The sequence below is a fragment of the Tiliqua scincoides genome, chromosome 10 (assembly GCF_035046505.1).
Source record: "Tiliqua scincoides isolate rTilSci1 chromosome 10, rTilSci1.hap2, whole genome shotgun sequence".
NCBI lineage: Eukaryota > Metazoa > Chordata > Lepidosauria > Squamata > Scincidae > Tiliqua > Tiliqua scincoides.
Window position 1 is genome coordinate 3,228,077 of NC_089830.1, and position 19,427 is coordinate 3,247,503.

At 49.5% G+C, this 19,427-nt stretch overlaps 1 protein-coding gene and 1 pseudogene across 2 annotated transcripts in view; one reads left to right on the forward strand and one right to left on the reverse strand.

Annotated features, from left to right (window-relative positions):
* Window positions 1-19,427, forward strand: part of COL8A2 (collagen type VIII alpha 2 chain) — a 154,477-nt gene that overhangs the window by 105,530 nt on the left and 29,520 nt on the right. For both annotated transcript variants that reach the window (XM_066639087.1, XM_066639088.1), the window contains one exon: window positions 5,737-5,860. The gene's annotated coding sequence lies outside the window, so the exon portion shown is untranslated. The remainder of the gene's footprint in view (window positions 1-5,736; window positions 5,861-19,427) is intronic.
* On the reverse strand, window positions 6,230-6,352 carry LOC136662098 (5S ribosomal RNA; annotated as a pseudogene).

Here is a 19,427-nt window from a genome sequence, read left to right on the forward strand (position 1 = left end):
TTCCCAACCTTACCAGTACCATGACCCACCTTGATGCTTCTGGTGGTGCCGAGGAGGTTTCCTCTGGATCGTGCCAGGCCACCAACCCGCTGTACTCCCTCCACAGGCCTCTGAATAAGAACGCAAGAACAGCCCCACTGGATCAGGCCATAGGCCCATCTAGTCCAGCTTCCTGTATCTCACAGCGGCCCACCAAATGCCCCAGGGAGCACACCAGATAACAAGAGACCTGCAAGGCTTCCTGGGAATTGTAGTTAAGAACATAAGAACAGCCCCGCTGGATCAGGCCCTAGGCCCACCTAGTCCAGCTTCCTGTATCTCACAGCGGCCCACCAAATGCCCCAGGGAGCACCCCAGATAACAAGAGACCTCATCCTGGTGCCCTCCCTTGTATCTGGCATTCTGACATAACTCATTTCCTCTGAAAGCCACTTACAGTGTTCAGAGATAAAATCTCTGGGGCTGATCAATACTTCTGGAATGGCTCTGATCTAACCATTGAGAGGTAAGGGTGGGTGGGAGTACTCCGCTCGTAACCCGCCTCACATGGGCTCGCGACCCACCACTGGATCGCAACCGACACTTTAGATAAGGCTGGACTAGACTGACCAGTGCTCTGGATTGGTGTACTTCATATAACATACTTCATAAGTTCACATGTTTATATGGTCACAGTGAACCCAGGATAAAGCTGTCCAGACGGAGGTACATATATGACATGTCCCATGTATATATGCTTTAGTGTGGTGAAGCAACCCTCGTGAATCTTACCTTGAGATTCACCCTCGTGAATCTCTCATTCATCCTTCCGTTTTTCATCTGAATCCTTGCAGAGTTCCAAATGGAGGAGAAACAGGGCGTGAAGGAGCCACAAGGCTCTGGTTTCTCAAAGTAAACAGGCACCAGCCCAATTCTGATGTAATGGTTGGAGCTCTCAGGCTCACTTTTTGAAGCAATACCACTTGTGCATACATGTGGGAATGTCACATCAGAAAGAAAAAAAAAAAGCTATGGGCTACAAAGCTTTTCCAGAGTTGAGTTTGTCTTCTGGATCTAACTGGACCCTACAGTCTCATTCAGGGAAAGCAGAGTGAATAAACAATTCTGGTGTTTCTATACGTGCCTTGCACTGAAATTGCTTGAAACAGTAATTCTGTGACTTATGGGTCTCAGCTTATTCCATGACTTATGACTTATACAGTGGTTTTCTGCATGTTTGGATAGCAGCTTCTATGGATATAACATTGGTCTACTGCAGGGGTGCCCAAACCCCGGCCCTAGGGCCACATGCCAGCCCTCAGGGAGCCTCCAGTCTCCAATGAGCCTCTGGCCCTCCAGAGATTTGTTGGAGCCCACAGTGGCCCAACACAACTGCACTCAGCCTGAGGGCGACTGTTTGACCTCTTGTGTGAGCTGTGGGATGAGGGCTTCCTCCACTGCTTCCTGTTTCACAACTGTGATGCAGCAGCAAAGAAAAGGCCAACCTTTCTTTGTGCAAGGCCTTTTATAGGTCTTGAGTTATTGCAAGACCTTCATTCATTCATTCATTCATTCATATAAGTTCATCTTTAATGTATTCATTTATGTAAACGTATGTAAATTTATTCAAATTGTAAATAAAATTTTTCCCCGGCCCCCGACACAGTGTCAGAGAGATGATGGCCCTCCTGCCAAAAACTTTGGACACCCCTGGTCTACTAGATGAGGCTGGTGGTCTTCACCATCTGCATTGTGTCCTTTCATGTTGAGGGGCCTTTGATAAAGTGCCTACAGGTGGACTTCTTAAGACAGCAACTTTCCACTTTTTCCTTCTCACGGCTCACTGATGTCTATAGTCTTCTCTGTGGTCTTTGCCTCAAATGATGGCACTTCCAGGAGTCTCTTCCAGGTTCTGCAGCTCTGTTCCTGGGACAACCGTCTGTAGTAATTATCTGTTTCTGCTCTACTGGTGGAGCTGGCAGAGGAAGAGGGACTGACAATTCGTTACTACAGACAGTTGCCCCGGAAACAGAGCCACAGAACCTGGAAGAGTTTTTCAGCAATTTTCAGTGCTCTGCCGCAAACCCCTGCAGCACATCTGCTGAAAATCATGGTAGGGTCACCTGGGTGAACGTTACCCCGCATTCTCCCGTTACAGTGCCCCAGGGCAATGCTGCCCAAGGGTTGGCGGGCCCTGCTGGGGTGCTGGGTCTCCCACAGTTGGCCGTGCGCTGCAGCCAGGCCTCGCCAAGGTAGCCCCTCTGAATTTCACTTTGCTGTTCGACAGGCACTTGCAGTGAAGGAGGGCATCAGCACATTCTCGTCAGAATTTACCGGGCTTAGGGCCCAATCCTGTCCAACTTTCCAGGGCTGATGCAGCTGTGCCAGCGGGGCATGCAGTGGAGGGGCAGTCACAGAGGCCTCCTCAAGGTAAGGGAATGTTTGTTCCCTTGCCTCCGGGTGCATTGTGATGCATCGATGCTAGAAAGTTGGTTAGGATTGGGCCATCGGCCTCTCTGGCTATTGCCTCAGTAGCATAGCTACAGGGGGGTGGTGCAGTAAATATTGCATGTGCTGCAATGCACTGTGTGACCAGCTCCTCCCAGTCGACATTGGAGCCATTCTAGGCAGTGCTGCCCCTGCTGTAGCTACGCTCCTGTGTTGCATAGTTGCTGAGTGTGCCGCCAGCCCAAGTCACTGAAACCTTAATGTCCCGGTGCATTTCCTGGCAAATTTTAGTGCAGGCATGTGGATGGTTTGCTTTTGAAAATACTGCGAGCCATGGAAATATTTGCGAAAAGGAGTCTCCGAAGCCAAGCCGCTCTCCATTTCATTCAATAGCTGTGGCTATGACACTGAAGTGGAAAAAGAGGAATTGTGAGTTGACTCGTGCCCTCTCTGTGAGCAGTCCTGGTATGGCATCCAGAATGGGAGGTGGTGCACCTCATGGGTTTCAGATGTGGGTCCAGCTCCATATCTCCTGCCCAGGATTCAAAGGAACAGCTCCTTGGCTGAAAAGGAAAGTGCTGTGCTTGGGGTTTTACAGAGGCCCAAACCTTTGGTCTTTGTCTCTTGGTGAGATAGGTGGGGGGTACACATCCTGCCCCGCCAGGACCATGTGGCCTCTTATGTAACTGGCCTGAGGATCTACAAAAGAAGCTGACCCAGGTGAGAGTCAGAGAATAATAGAGTTAGCCAGTTAGCTCTGTTGTTTTATGCTGATATGTTTTCTAGAAGTTTTTATGCCTCTAGCATTTGCTGCCTTTTGTAACTTTTTGTAACCCTATGTACTTAATAAAGTAAAAATCCTTTTACCATGTTGGTTCATTGTCTGTTGGGGACAAAGGTTCAGAATCCTGTCTAGCCGTTCAGCAAGCTACCAAAAATCCTCATTGTGGACTAGTGACTTGAGGACTGAGACTTTAAGTAAAGAAAGTACTCAGTGCCTACAAGGGATATAGTTAAGCCTAGAGGGTCTCGGTGTCCCTGGACTGAGGCACTGGCTCTTACAGGGTGGTGGCAGTACTACCGAACAGGGATCTTTGAGGGCTCTAGGGTTCAGAACCAACAACTCTGAGCACCCCAAAACCCTGGGAGTGTGAGACCAAGTGTACGACAGGCATGCACAAGATTCTTGGCACTATCCCTGGCAGCATCTCCAGGTCAGGCAGAGAAAGAGTCTCGTTTTGAACCCTGGAGGGCTGCAGCAAGTCAGTGTTCAGTTCAGGGCTAGATGGACAACTGACTTGGTCAGTGGAAGGCAGCTTCTTACAAATATACCTTTTCTAAGATGGAGCTTGGCCCCTATAACTTAGATATAAGTACAGTTGGCCTTTGCCATCTGTGGGTTCAGCACCCACGGATTTAATTCCCTGTGGGTGCCGACTCCATGTCTGATCGGCCTCAGGAAGCCTTCTGAAGGTGTCAGAAAGGCACTTTTGGGGCCTTCTTTATTATGCTTCCAGGAGGCTTTCTAAAGTCCAGGGAAGCTGCATGCAGCCTCCCCAGGCCTCAGAACACTTCCCAGATTTTGGCAGGAGGGCCACATCATCTCTCTGACACTGTGTCGGGGGTTGGGGGGAAAATTAATTAATTTACATTTAAAATTTGAATAAATTTACATAAGTTTACATAAATGAATAGATTAAAGATGAACTTATATGAATGAATGAAGGTCTTGCAATAGCTCAAGGCCTATAAAAGGCCTTGCACAAAGCAAGGCTGGCCTTTCCTTTGCTGCTGCATCACAGATGTGAAACAGCAAGCAGTGGAGGAAGCCCTCATCCCACAGCTCACGCAAGAGTCAAACAGTCGCCCTCACGCTGAGAGCAGTTGCGTTGGGCCAGTGTGGGCTCCAACAAATCTCTGGAGGGCCAGAAGCTCACTGGAGACTGGGGACTCCCTGAGGGCTGCATTGAGAGACCTCGAGGGCCGCAGGCGGCCCCAGGGCCAGGGTTTGGGCACCCCTGATCTAGAAGGTCCTTTGAGGGCTTCCTGCCGTGGGGTCGTATCTGCAGCAATAGGCATCCACAGGGGGTCATTATCCCACTGTCCTGAGGGCCCACTGTACTTATATTAAAACATTTTTCTATGAATGGTATGCTTAAAAAGAGAAAGACAGAGACAGAGGACAAATTGACAAGCCCTGCTCAAGGTCCATTCAAGTCTTAAGGATCAGGTCAAAGAAATTGTTTTTGACAGGCAAAGGCCCCTCTGTCTTCATTTCACCATCAAAGCGCCCTCCTCTCCCACCCCCTCTTGTCCTCTTTCTGAGTTTCTGTTTGGCTGGTGGTGGGCCCAGACAGCCCCCTGCCTAAGCAAACACAGGTACATTCCCACACCCTTGATTGATTGGGTTTTCTTAAACCGTCCTGTTTAAACAAGCTCTCCATTTTCTCCAGCCTTCCGGGGCAATTGCTCACCCCTCACGGAACAAATAAAGATGTCTCAAAATCATTAGCACTGGGGTGAGCGGAAACCCAGCCCGTCAGCCAGCCTGGTGATTAGTATTTGGATAGACACAAAGCTTCCTGGGTGACCTTGGGCCAGTCACTCTCTCATCTACGTCACAGTGTTGTTGCCAGGACAAAAAGAGGGATGAACTGACCCTGAGCTCCTAGGAGGAAGGGCAGTATAAAAATGTGAGTTTGATTGATAGATTTGATTGATTAAACATCACATAAATACAATTAAAAAAGCAGCTGACCAAATTTGATAAAGAACTCAGAGATGTCAATATATTCAAGAATGTAAGTGCTTCTTAAATATTGTGGCTCACAAATGTTTCTCCTGAGGCTCTCAAACATCTGAAGTTTATCGTGAAACTGGCTCTTATGTTAAGCAAGTTTAATGCTCAAACTGTACCCAGACCCTGTGGTCTTTTGGCTCTGCCTCTTTCCAGCCAGATCTATTTTATTGGGATGGTCACCAGGGCAGGTTTTGGTACTTACAGGTACTTAAAAAAATAAATTACTGTGGGCAACCTGCTCCTTGAGGATATCCACAGACCATTGTTCCTTTCAACCACAGGTTTGCTGACAGTGATTAAAAGGGGAAAAAATTGTCTTCAACGGGAACAAAAATTCCTGGTTAGAGGCGTATTAAAAATAGCACACTTTTTACAATTGTATATTCTCAGTACCATCTGGAAGAAAGAGTAGCTCAGAGACATGGAGAAATCCCTCTTGGGACATCCCAGTCTTGCAGAACTCTGCAGTCCAGGTGTAGAACTTGATGTATCTTTTGGATTCCCTCTAGGATGATGGCTCTGTGATCTTGGTTTCCTGGGCAGATCTTCAAAGGGAGCATAGCTATGCGGTGAAACTGGAGTTCGGGTCTCTGCAGAATATTTGCACTTGGCCTTGCCGCACCAGGGGCCCAGGTAAGACATCTCCATCCGCTTTCTCTTTATTGGGGAGGAGTTGCCATTTGGTCATGGTGATTGTTCTTTGATGGTTGGCAACCTTCAGTCTCGAAAGACTATGGTATAAGCCTACAGCACCCAGTATTCCCAGGCGGTCTCCCATCCAAGTACTAACCAGGCCTGACCCTGCTTAGCTTCCGAGATCATGGTATAAGCCTACAGCACCCGGTATTCCCAGGCGGTCTCCCATCCAAGTACTAACCAGGCCTGACCCTGCTTAGCTTCCGAGATCATGGTATAAGCCTACAGCACCCGGTATTCCCAGGCGGTCTCCCATCCAAGTACTAACCAGGTCTGACCCTGCTTAGCTTCCGAGATCATGGTATAAGCCTACAGCACCCGGTATTCCCAGGCGGTCTCCCATCCAAGTACTAACCAGGCCTGACCCTGCTTAGCTTCCAAGATCAGACGAGATTGGGCATGTGCAGGGTAACAGTTGTGACTGCTGAATGTCTTTTACAGGTGGAAGAACCTGATTGTTCTTTGCAGGGGGAAGGGGGAAGCCATAGCGTACCTAGCGGGGGCACTGGGGTGGGGCACCCCAGATTCTACCCCCAAATGTCACATGGGGTGTCCAGGGTGGCTTGGCCAAGATGGCAGCCGCTGTCACTTTGTGAGGAAGCTGCTCAGTCTGGCTTCTTCTTCATTGGGAGGAATCATGCCGCAGCAGCTTTGCAGTGTGCCTGCTGCCACCTTCCTCCTCCAGAGGAGATCCCTTTGGACTTGCAGTGCGCCTGCCCCCAAATTCCTTCTCCTATGGAAGTGCTTAGCAATCGGTTTTTCTCAACATTCTAACGTTCTGCGTCAACGTTCTAAGCATCGGGGAGCCCTGCGGAGGGCTCCCTGGGGCTCCCTGCAGCTCCTGCAGTTGCCAGCAGCCCTCAGTAAATAAAAATATCCCCCTTTCATCCCCATTAGTGATGTAATCCTGGGGATCGTGTTGCTACCTTCCCCCTTCCCCCGCCCCTTAAAAGGATGGGGGAAGCTTTACACAAGCTGGTGGGTCGCAACCCACCAATTTGAGATCCACTGTTCCAGGGCAATCTGCAGCTCAACACAGGAAGAATATATGGCAACTGTGGATAACTGAAGTAACCAAATAACTTTGATTAAGAAGGTTAGAGGGAAATGATCAAACTGGGAGATGGAGACCTGAAGGACGGAGAGCAATTTGAAAGAGGGATCAGTACACAAGATGTGTTCTCTCCTAGGTCAGCGATTTTCCTCATTCTTTGAAAAACATGCGAAAATGTGTTCAGACCGGAGGCGGCAGACAGTATTGGCAACCTTCAGTCTCGAATGACTCTGGTATCGCGCTCTGAAAGGTGGTTCTGGCACAGCGTCTAGTGTGGCTGAAAAGGCCAATCCGGGTGTGACATTCCCTTCCACACTGGGAGCAAGTGCAGTCTGTCCCTGGTCTGTCTCCCTGGCTATGGGCCTTCCTTCTTTGCCTCTTTGCCTCAGTCTGTTGGCCAAGTGTCTCTTCCAACTGGGAAAGGCCATGCTGCACAGCCTGCCTCCAAGCGGGCCGCTCAGAGGCCAGGGTTTCCCACTTGTTGAGGTCCATTCCTAAGGCCTTCAGATCCCTCTTGCAGATGTCCTTCTATCACAGCTGTGGTCTACCTGTAGGGTGCTTCCCTTGCACGAGGAAAGAAAGAGAGGTGTGCCCCATGGGAGCTGAATCTCAAATCCTCAAATCCTTTTAAATTCTCTTGAAAACTTGGTATTTGTGAGATATTCATTCCAGGACCACCACCCCACAGATACCAAAATGCACAGACGCTTGAGACCTGGATGGGGTCAGGGTCCTTGCACAATAATCACTTACTGTGGTGTCTTGCTGGGCCCTCTGGAGGTTGTGCCAGCCCTGGGGCCCACTCCTTTGGCCTTCCCTGGCCTCAGAACACCTCCTGGACATGACTGGAAGCCACATCTGAGAGGTGTTCTGAGGCCAGCAAAGGCCAACGGAGTGGGCTGTGGGCCTCCCCACACCTCAGAATGCCTCCCAGATGTGACAGAATGCCATGGACGTAAACCAGACGTGGCTTCCAGTTGCATCCTGGAGGACTTCTGAGGTGTGGGGAGGCGTTCACAGATGGTGGAATCTGCAGGTAAGGATGGCCAGAGCCTGTTTCCAGATACCGGAGACTTACAGCCCAATCCAAACCAACTTTCCAGTGCCGATACAATCGTTCCACTGGGGCGCACTCGGCATTCTTGGGGAGGTGGGGGACAACACCACAGTGGCCTCCTCAAGGTAAGGGAACATTTGTTTCCTTACCTCTGCTGCATTGGTGCTGGAAAGTTGTTTCGGATCAGGCTGTTCAATAAGGACATTTCAGAGCATAAGAAGAGCCTAGCTGGGTTAGACTAGGGCAGGGGTGCTCAATAGGTGGATCGCGATCTACCGGTAGATCGCGAGGCAAAATGAGTAGATCGCGGAGTGCCGACCCCCCCCCCTCTTCAGGTGCCTCTGGGAGGAAACGCCGGGAGTAAGGCCCATTGTACTCAATGGGGCTTACTCCCAGGTAAGTGTGGCTAGGATTGCAGCCTCACAGCCTAATCCTAGGCATGTCTACTCAGGAGTAAGTCCTGTTATACTCAGTGGGGCTGAAGGTACACCAACATACATTGTACACATAAATGTTATATGTTATGATGGCGCGAACATTGTAAAAAAAAACTCTGGTAGATCTCCGGGCCTTGCTGGGTTTCAAAGTAGCTCTCGAGCCAAAAAAGTGTGAGCACCCCTGGACTAGGGCTCTGTCTAGCCAGCATCCCAATTCCTGTGGTGGCCAGCCAGAAGCCTCTGGGAAGGCAGCCTCCCTTACTAACTGTTTGCCACCCTCCCCTCCAGCAGCAGGAAGCAGCAAGCTGATGCAGGAGAATTCCCCTAGTGGGGAAAGGATACTAAGGAACATGCTTGGGTGTGAAGGGGGAGGTCCGCTTCCTGAGACTGCTTCCCCACGCCTGCTTGGCCCTGAGGAACTCTGGAGAGCTTACATCATGCGGGGATCACTGTGGCACCCAGAGGAGTCTGCATTCCGAACAATTAACTCGGGAAGCCTTGCAGAGCACCATCAAAGGAAAAATTGTTCAGTTAAAACCGCCAAGCGTGATGGATCGCTGCTTCCTGTTCAGAGAGGTCGTGGGTGGAAGGGTCTCTTCCCCTACAGTATCCAGCAACTGGCCCAAGACAAGCAGGCGTTGATTGCTTTTCATGATTAATTTCTGACTTAGAAGTAGTGGGGCTTGCTGGGGAGGGGGGTGGAGACCTCTCTGCATCACTACATATGAGCCTTGTGTTTGCCCATATCAGTTAGGACGTGTGTCATAATTTCACTAGAAATAGGGGCATGAGTCATCTGTTGGGAGCGCCCCCGCTTTTATTCCAGCATGCTTACTTCATGGTTCAGAAGAGGAGCCAGTGAACCCCACAAGACATAGTGGAAATGGAAAAGGTGCAAAAGAGAGTGACTAAGATGATTACGGGGCTGGGGCACCTTCCTTACTAGGAAAGGCTACGGCGTTTGGGCCTCTTCAGCCTAGAAAAGAGACGCCTGAGGGGGGACATGACTGAGACATACAAAATTATGCAGGGGATGGACAGAGTGGATAGGGAGATGCTCTTTACACTCTCACATAGTACCAGAACCAGGGGACATCCACTAAAATTGAGTGTTGGGCGGGTTAGGACAGAAAAAAGAAAATATTTCTTTACTCAGCGTGTGGTCGGTCTGTGGAACTCCTTGCTACAGGATGTGGTGCTGGCGTCTGGCCTGGACGCCTTTAAAAGGGGATTGGACAAGTTTCTGGAGGAAAAATCCATTACTGGGTACAAGCCATGATGTGTATGCGTAACCTCCTGATTTTAGAAATGGGTTATGTCAGAATGCCAGATGCAAGGGAGGGCACCAGGATGAGGTCTCTTGTTATCTGGTGTGCTCCCTGGGGCATTTGGTGGGCCGCTGTGAGATACAGGAAGCTGGACTAGATGGGCCTATGGCCTGATCCAGTGGGGCTGTTCTTATGTTCTTAACTACAATTCCCAGGAAGCCTTGCAGGTCTCTTGTTATCTGGTGTGCTCCCTGGGGCATTTGGTGGGCCGCTGTGAGATACAGGAAGCTGGACTAGATGGGCCTATGGCCTGATCCAGTGGGGCTGTTCTTATGTTCTTATGTTCTTAACTGAATTAAAGGCAGAGCAGAGCACCAAAGGCAACACCAGGGAAGGAGAACTGACAGCCCAATCCTATCCACACTTTCCTGGGAGTAAGCCCCATTGACTTTAATGAGACTTACTTCTGAGTAGACATGCATAGGATTGGGCTGTGAGGTGGTTGGCACAAGTTAGGACTGTGCTGCAAGTTTTGCAGGGAGTCTCACCATGGCGTGCAAGGGGTGCCTCCCCCTCCCCTTCGGAGCCATTCCATGTGGTTGGGAGCAGAACAGAGGCATTCACCTCCCTGCCTTCCATGCAGATGAATATAATCTACATCCACGTGGTGTCAAAAACAGCCAGCAGCCAGAAATCTGGTCCCTGTGCAAGGTCTGAGAGCAGTCGCCAATGCCACATCTTCAGCATATAAGAAGAGAGCGGGTACAGAGCAACAACAAAGGACTCTTATTGTCAGGATGTGGCAATCATAGGGAGGGGGAATCAGAAATAAAAAGCAATGCAATATATTCACTTAGTTATTTGCACAGCTAGGACCTGAACGGGACATTTTCCATTTTTTAAATAAATAAATAAATAAATAGTATGGGGAACCCAATAGTATTTGGAACCCAATAGTATGGGGAAGGAGCACTGGCAGAGAGTTGGTGGACAGTCCCCACCAAGCCTTTGGTTGGTTGGCAACCTTCAGTCTCGAAAGACTATGGTAGAAGCCTACAGCACCCAGTATTCCCAGGCGGTCTCCCATCCAAGTACTAACCAGGCCTAACCCTGCTTAGCTTCCAAGATCAGACAAGATCGGGCATCCACATCGAGCTGGCCTCATGGATGGGCCAGCTCTGTCCACCTCCCCACCTTCTGTTAGTGGTAAAACATCAGAGATGGTACACACGCACCTGTATTTCTTTCCCCAGTGGGATCAAGTTCAGAGCCGTCTGTTGCAGTTTTGAAGTAAAATAAATAAATAAATGCAGATGTGGGTAAGTGTAAAGTCATGCACGCTGGGGCAAAAAATCAAAACTTCACATATAGGCTGGTGGGTTCTGCGACAGCTCGAGAGAGAGAGATCTTGGGGTGCTGGCGGACAGCTCGATGAAAATGTCAACCCAATGTGCAGCGGCAGTGAAGACGGCCAGTTCCATGCTTGAGATCATTAAAAAGGGGCTTTAGAATAAAACAACTAATATTATAATGCCGTTGTACAAATCGATGGTATAGCCACACCTGGAGTATTCAGTTCTGGTCACCACATCTTAAAAAGGACATCGTGGAAGTGGGAAAGGTACAGAAAAGAACAACCAAAATTATTACTAGGCTGGGGCACCTCCCTGATGTGAAAAGGCTACAGCGTTTGAGGCTCTTCAGTCTAGATAAGAAGCACCTGAGGTGGGGAACATGATTGTTGGTTGTTGGCATCCTTCAGTCTCGGAAGACTATGGTGTCACGCTCTGAATGGTGGTTCTGGAACAGAGTGTCCTCTCCAGTGCGCGAAGCCTGGGTAAAGTAGGTATGGAGGATAGGCTGTTACCCATGCAGCAAATCCCCCCTCTCCACGTCGCTGAAATGGTCCAATGGAAAGGCAGAGGCCAATACGGTTGGTTCCAGCGGCGTCGCAGGAGTTGCCAGAACGTGACTGTGTTCAGCTATGAACTGCCTCAGGGACTCCGGCTCGAGGTTTGCCTCGAGGTTTGCCTCGAGATTTTGCCTTGAGGTTGACTCCTGAAGCCTTTTCCATAACTGGATGGAGCCACAAGGCAGTGGAGGTTTGGGATCAGAGTTTTCCTTCTCTCAGATGAGCTGCCTTCCCAGGCTGACGAGTCCCATCTACCCGGTGGCTGTTTAGTCGCCTCTTACGACAAGTACAGCCAAACTGAGGGCCTATTCTTATCCCCAGCCCCCAGGGGTAGGGACATGATTGAGACATACAAAATTATGCTGGGGATGGATAGAGTGAATAGAGAGATGCTCTTTTCCCTCTCACACAACACCAGAACCAGGGAACATCCACTAAAATTGAGTGTTGGGAGAGTTAGAACTGACAACAAAAATTATTTCTTTACCCAGCGTGTAATTAGTCTGTGGAACTCTTTGGTGCAGGATATGGTGATGGCATCTGGCCTAGATACCTTTAAAAGGGGATTGGACAGTTTTCTGGAGGAAAACTCCATCACAGGTTTCAAGCCATGAGATTAGCTGGTCATTCATCATGAGGACCAGATAGGAATTGTTTTCTATCATCCGGATTGGCCATGGGTGGCGGTTTTTTCACCTACCCCAGATTGTTGAGGGAGGGAAGGTGCGTTCAGTAGGTATCATGCATTAAAAGTTGGTCACTGTGGTGTCTTTGTTGGGGGTGTGTGAGAGTAAATGGATGCAGTGGAGTGGCAATGGGATGCAAGTATCTTGTGGTCTTGTGTGCTTCCTGAGGCATCTGGTGGCCCACTGTGAGAGACAGGAAGCTGAACTAGATGGGCTCTGGGCCTGATCCAGTGGGGCTCATCTTATGTTCTTATGTGAAGATCTCAGGAGATCTGATTGTGGATTTCCCACAAAAAAATCTAGTTTGCCACTGAGTACACTCGGGTTGGTCTGTTCCCAATCCTTTACCTTCCAGTTACAAGGCCATGGCTACAGCAGACATTGTCTGCATATCTTTGCCATCTTAAGGACTAGAAACTTGCTCCCTATTTTGTTAAGAAAACCAAAGTTTTAAGGAGTCTGAATTCTGTGGCCAGCACCACATCCTGGGACCATCCTGCCCTTCCCTCGAATTTTGGCACATACAGCACTCTGAAGAGCAGGCAGCTCAAGCAAAATGTTAGGTGGAGCTATAGAAACAGGGACTCTGGAGATCAGAAATCTTATTCCCCGGCTTCCAGCAGTGACTCCTCTCTCCAGCCCTGCGCGTGGAACTCGTGGTGCAACCTCAAGCAAAAGGCCTCCTTCCAGAGTTGGCGGTCACTTTGTTTGTCTGCCGCAGAGTTTACAAGGCAGAGCCAGGGCTGAAGTGTGTGGTTAGCGACACACTCGCCTGGGCACTGAGAACCCCTTCAAAGCCATAAATTGACCACTTTGCCTTGGGATGGATGTTTCGAGGGAACATGCGTGTGGGTGGGTGTGTCATCGCTTGGCAGAAGACAATCGGAGCATTCAGGCTGCACTCAGGAGTCTTGGGGAGGAAGTGGAAGGCAGCCTGCGCTCGGAAGAGGAGGCACTCGGAGGCAGGCAGGTGAGCGAAGGGCAAGCCTTGGGAGTTCAGTTGTTGGCTTCTTGGCATCCCTGTGGAAGAATGCGAGAAAACCACACCCCCTGTTCCAGTGTGTTTGCGAGGGGAAGAGAATGAACTGTAGACGGATTTTCCTTTGAACATAAGAACATAAGATTTTCCTTTGGCTCTCCTTGTCCACTGAGAGCATGCAGGGCAATTGCTGTGTGTGTGTGTGTGTGTGCGTGTGTGTGTGTGTGAACTGACACTGCAAAGAAAGCAGGACCATACACACCTCAAAGTACGACTGTCAGGTGATTCCTACCCCTAGGAGTGTCATTGAGGAGCTACTGGTGCTTGAGCTCACTTGTAATTTAGAAAAGCAGTGGAAGGGGGAGGGGGGCGCAATATTTGTGCAGAGATGTGTGCTGAAGGTTGGTGGTAATGAGAGAGACCAAACTGGGGAGGAAAGGGTCTCACTTGGGCCAAATTGTGCTGGACAGAATGTGCAGCATTAAGGATTCCAGAGCGCACTGAGGGCCATTCATTTAAATGTGACAGGGCTGGCCATTTGCCCCATAGAGGTGTATGAAAACAGTGTTTTTTACTCAGAAGTAAGCCAACTTAGGCTGTATCTTACTCACCTGGAAAAAAAAAAAAATCTCTCTCCATAGGCTAGGCTAAGACTGCTTTGGGGGTCAGATGTTGGAAGTGGCGGATATTGGGGCATTCAGCTGTGCCCCCACCTGCCAAACTACCATGGTGCTGCTCTGGTGTTGGTACTAATATTGTGAAAATAGAGAAGACACTCTAGCCCAAGGCTCTGCTCTTCCCCATTTCCTCTACTGTGTCCTTCTCCGTGCTGCTATTGAAAAGAGGAGACACTCTGGCCCAACAGCACTCTGCTTCCTCTTCCACTCCCTTTTCAAATTCAGCACAAGAGGAGAAGGAATGGCTGCTGTTTATTCACCTGATGGCTTGGCAGGCAGGCAGGGCAATTTAGGGGGCAAGGGGGATGGGACATGGCCCACGTAACAAGTCAGTATATCTCGGACTGCACCCATCTGTTGCTCAGTGGTAAAGCACCTACATTGCAGTTCAGTCCCTGGGATGCACAGGGTCTCAGGATCTGGGAAAGCATACTCAGGACCAAGATCTTGGCACACCATTAGAGCAGATGCTAATGGACCAGGTGGATAAATGGCTCCACTTAATGCAAGACATATTCATGTATGCATTGCATGTGAATAGGGCAGACACGTGATCCACAGACGCGATGACCCTCATCCCATGTAATCCGGCCCTGAGAAAGCGATGAGGGTTGCTCAGCCAAGTGTCTACAGGTCATCTGGTATCCCACAGGTGGGACAGAAGTGGTGTGAGATGGCTTGATCCACATTGCAATTTCTCCTACCCAGTTGCACCAATCCGTGTCTTGATAGGGTGCAGACATGGCTGCTGTGCTATAATTCCTGAACAGTGTAGGGGAGAGATGCTCTAGGCCAGCACTCTCCTCTCCTCTGTTCCTCCTCTTCAGTCCCTTGTGCCGGCCCAACTCATTACCAGGATTGCACCCTCAGATGACTTCCTGAGGGTCAGGGAGATCTCCCCGGCCCCCAGGACATGTTCCGGGTGTTACCTGTGATGTACTGGTTCTGAGGTATTTACTCCTATACATGTAAGTAAGCTGCTTGTGAGGTGGGGGGAAAGGGGTCCATCTGAGTGTGTGCTTTATTTCTGTGGTGTGTGTTTATGCTTGGAGAAATCCTGGAAACTTTCCTTGTCATGTGCTGGTTCTGAGATATTTACATTTAGGTAAGCTGCTTGTGGGGTCGGAGAATGGGAGTCCATTTGGGGAGTCCATTAAATGGGAGTCCATGTGTTGTTTTTTTCTGGGTTGTGTGTTGGTACTTGGAGAAGTCCCGGAAATTTGAGCCCGTTCATTCATTCAAGTTCCATCTCTAATGTATTGATTTACGTTTTATATTTGAATTTTTTTTTTCTGGCCCTCCACACCGTGCCAGATATTTGATGTGGCCCTCTGGCCTAAAAGTTTGGAGACCCCTGGGCTTGAGGGTCTCCTCCTGGTCTCCTCACTTCCTCTTTTGCTCTATTCCCCTTTGGAACCCAAGATGTGGAAGGAGGCTCGGAAGGGATGGCAGCTGACACCCCTCTGTATGGAGGGAGGGGAGGCACAGCATTTGACATGCTACTTCAAGTACCAGGGGGTGCCTTGGGCTGACCCTACAATCACCTATATAAGGCCAAGGAAGCCATTGCCTGTCAGTTTGGTTCTGGTTTGTAGAATCACAGAATCTGCAGGAAAAAGCAGTCAGGACCTTTCCTCCTTTCGCCAAGTCTTCTCCTTCCGAATCTGCCTTTGTCTTTGTGCCTGACTGAAACACACATTGCATCATGATTGGAAACATCAGCCCACGTCTCATGGCCCCCGCTGGGCGACCTCATTTGATGTCTCCCTGTTGTCATCTCCCTTGCTTGGAGGATCGGCTTTGTGTGTTTTCCCAAAGACCCAGTTCTGTGCACAAAGTGGGGGTCTGTGTTACAAGCTAGTAAATTCACATTGGCTGGAATCTCCGAAACCGTCCTAAATCTCCAGTTACAGGATCATTGTCTCGGGGATGGAGACCTTCCCAGGGATCCAAGAACTTTGACCCTTGATTAACTTTCTCCTCTCTTCCCATTCCTCACTATGGTAGCTTTGCATTTCAGCAGATTGTTGTTTTGTGGTTGTTATAGAGCTGGGAAGCGATTTGCATTTTATTTTATGCTTTCTCCTGCAATGGGAGGACAAAGACTGGGAACACCGGGGGCCTGGCAGGGAGGAACTTGTGATTTAAATGAGGACGAAATGACTTAGGATAAACCAGTGTAGAGCCAGCCTGGCACAGCAGCGTTCCAGACTCGGAGGAGAATCCCCAAAGCTATTCAGATGTCTGTTCCAACTGGCAAAAAGTGACTTTGTTTCTTTTACTAGCCAGTGTTGTGTGAGTGTCTTGTTGTGTGAGTCATCGGATGCTTTGATGCTCCTTGAAGGTTTTCGGATCTGGGAAACAGATCCGAACTTGGGTCTCCCGCTCGGAAAGGAAAGAAGCCAAATATAAATACATGACTGCAGTGACTGACTTCTAATAAATGGGAGGCGCGGGCCTCACAGCAGAATTAGCTTGTGGAACTCAGGACCACAAGATGTGGTGATTGCCATGGGTATAGATAGCTCTAGAAAGGAAGTGGGCTCTTTTGTGGAGGAGGACACAGTGGGTATTGGCCACAGTGTTTCAACGGAACCTCAGTGTGAGGCCACTGAGGATCAGTGAAGAGAACTCTTGGGAGAACTCTTCTTATGGTCTCTGCTCTGCAGATTATAATATACAGATTTTGTTATATGTTAGCTGTATCCTCTGTCTTGAGTGCCTCTGATTAAGCAGCAACTGTGACCCTGCAGATGTCTGATCTTGTCTGATCTTGGAAGCTAAGCAGGGCCAGGCCTGGTTAGTACTTGGATGGGAGACCGCCTGGGAATACTGGGTGCTGTAGGCTTATACCATGGTCTCAGAAGCTAAGCAGGGTCAGGCCTGGTTAGTACTTGGATGGGAGACCGCCTGGGAATACTGGGTGCTGTAGGCTTATACCATGGTCTCAGAAGCTAAGCAGGGTCAGGCCTGGTTAGTACTTGGATGGGAGACCGCCTGGGAATACCGGGTGCTGTAGGCTTATACCATGATCTCGGAAGCTAAGCAGGGCCAGGCCTGGTTAGTACTTGGATGGGAGACCGCCTGGGAATACCGGGTGCTGTAGGCTTATACCATGATCTCGGAAGCTAAGCAGGGTCAGGCCTGGTTAGTACTTGGATGGGAGACCGCCTGGGAATACCAGGTGCTGTAGGCTTATACCATGATCTCGGAAGCTAAGCAGGGTCAGGCCTGGTTAGTACTTGGATGGGAGACCGCCTGGGAATACCGGGTGCTGTAGGCTTATACCATAGTCTTTCGAGACTGAAGGTTGCCAACTATGAGTGCCTTTCTCCTTAACCAAGGTGTTTGGGCACTGGTTTTGCTGAGGAAATGCTTTCTGAAGTTGCCTTGGGATGTTTGGCAAGGGTGCCCACTTGCCTGCCTGCACCCATCCCCCCCACTTCTTGGATTCAAAACAGGGGGATGAAGCAGAAGTGTGGAAGAGAGCTGTCTGCAACATTTTATTCCACCTCTCCACGCTTCCTTTTCCAAATCTAGGGGGCCTGCAGTGCAGAATAGATGGAAGCCCCCACCAACGTGCCACCAATAAGAGGAGATGGCATTTGGTATGGCAAAGCTCTGTGCAAGGGGGGTGGATAGTCGCCTTTGGTGCACTGCCTCATGGGCTGGGGAGTCTTGACCCCATCTTTGCCCATTTTAAGAGCCACTCTCTTCTTTGTTACTGGAGAACATCATAGTGGAATTACTTTGGCTTCCTACTGGTGCAAATTAAATTTGCCATTCTTGTTTCAAAAAGATAATGGTGGATTTATACAGTAGAAACTTTTTCTTTTTTTTTTAATTTCTTCATGTTGCCTATAATTCAATGGTTGGGTAGCTTCAGTTTTGTGTGCAAAAGGTCCCAAATGTCATCCCTGGAATCTCTGTGGAAGGCAGAATGCTGGCAAACCCTGGAAAACAGCTAGGAGGAGGTGTAGACAAAACTGAGCCAGTTTCCTATGTGTTGCTTTTTGCAACCCATTCATCCCCGCAGGGATGGCATGAACCAGATGCCACCTGACCCCATCTGGGTTCCACCACCTCTGAACTACCAATAAAGCCAAAGCTGTCGTGTGCTCCTTGTGTGCTGCTATGAAATTCAAAAGTGTGGGACTTCCGGTTTCATTTACAGCAGGGGTGCCCAAACCCCGGCCCTGGAGCCACTTGCGGCCCTCGAGGACTCCCAATCCAGCCCTCAGAGAGTCCCCAGTCTCCAGTGAGCTTCTGGCCCTCCGGAGACTTGCTGGAGCCCATGCTGGCCTGATGCAACTGCTCTCAGCGTTTTGGCCAACTGTTCGACCTCTTGCTTGAGCTGTGGGATGAGGGCTCCCTCCGCTCCTTGCTGGTTCACATCTGTGGTGCAGCAGCGGTAGCAAAGGAAAGGCCAGCCTTGCTTTGTGCAAGGCCTTTTATAGGCCTTGAGCTATTGCAAGACCTTCATTCATTCATATAAGTTCCATCTCTAATATATTCTTTTATGTAAATTGATTCAAATTTGAAATGTAAATTAATTCCTTTTTTTTCCTGGCCCCTGACACAGTGTCAGAGAGGTGATGTGGCCCTCCTGCCAAAATGTTTGGACACCCCTGATTTACAGGGACAGCATATTCATGCTGTCCCTGTAAATGAAACCGGAAGTCCTGCACTTTTGAATTTCACAGCAGCGCATAAGGAGCATGGTAAGGGTTAGAATACTTCCCTCTCTCAGAATATCTCTCTCAGAATAGATTGGTGGCAGGCTGGAGGGGCCACCAGTGGTGGCAGACTTGGCATGAAAAACACCTTGAATCCACGACCCCCCCCCCAGACCACAATTTGCTGCTGATACAACCACATCAGGTAGCCTCATGGATGGGCCAGCAGCACATCCCCAATCTTGTTCGTAGTTCAATGTATTTAAAAATAAAGATGCCAAACTGACCTTCCCATGACCAGGCCATGTCTGGACATTTTACAGCGAGCTGGCTGCAGAATATCACACCCCGACTCAAGAATGTCCCCCGACTCAAGATGTACATAAGTTCAATGGGACTTACTCTCAGGAATGTATATACGAGAAGATTGCAGCCCAAATATACCATCTTCATCATAATTGCAAGAAGAAACTGCAGAAGCTCTTTTTCCTTCTTTCTTCTTTTTCCAATTAAAAAAAAAAATGTTTAAGGCAGGGGTGCCCAAACCCCGGCCCTGGGGCCACTTGCAGCCTTCGAGGCCTCTCAATGCGGCCCTCAGGGAGCCCCCAGTCTCCAATGAGCCTCTGGCCCTCTGGAGATTTGTTGGAGCCCACACTGGCCCGACGCAACTGCTGTCAGCTTGAGGGCGACTGTTTGACCTCTCACCTGAGCTGTGGGATGAGGGCTCCTTCCACTGCTTCTTGTTTCACATCTGTGAT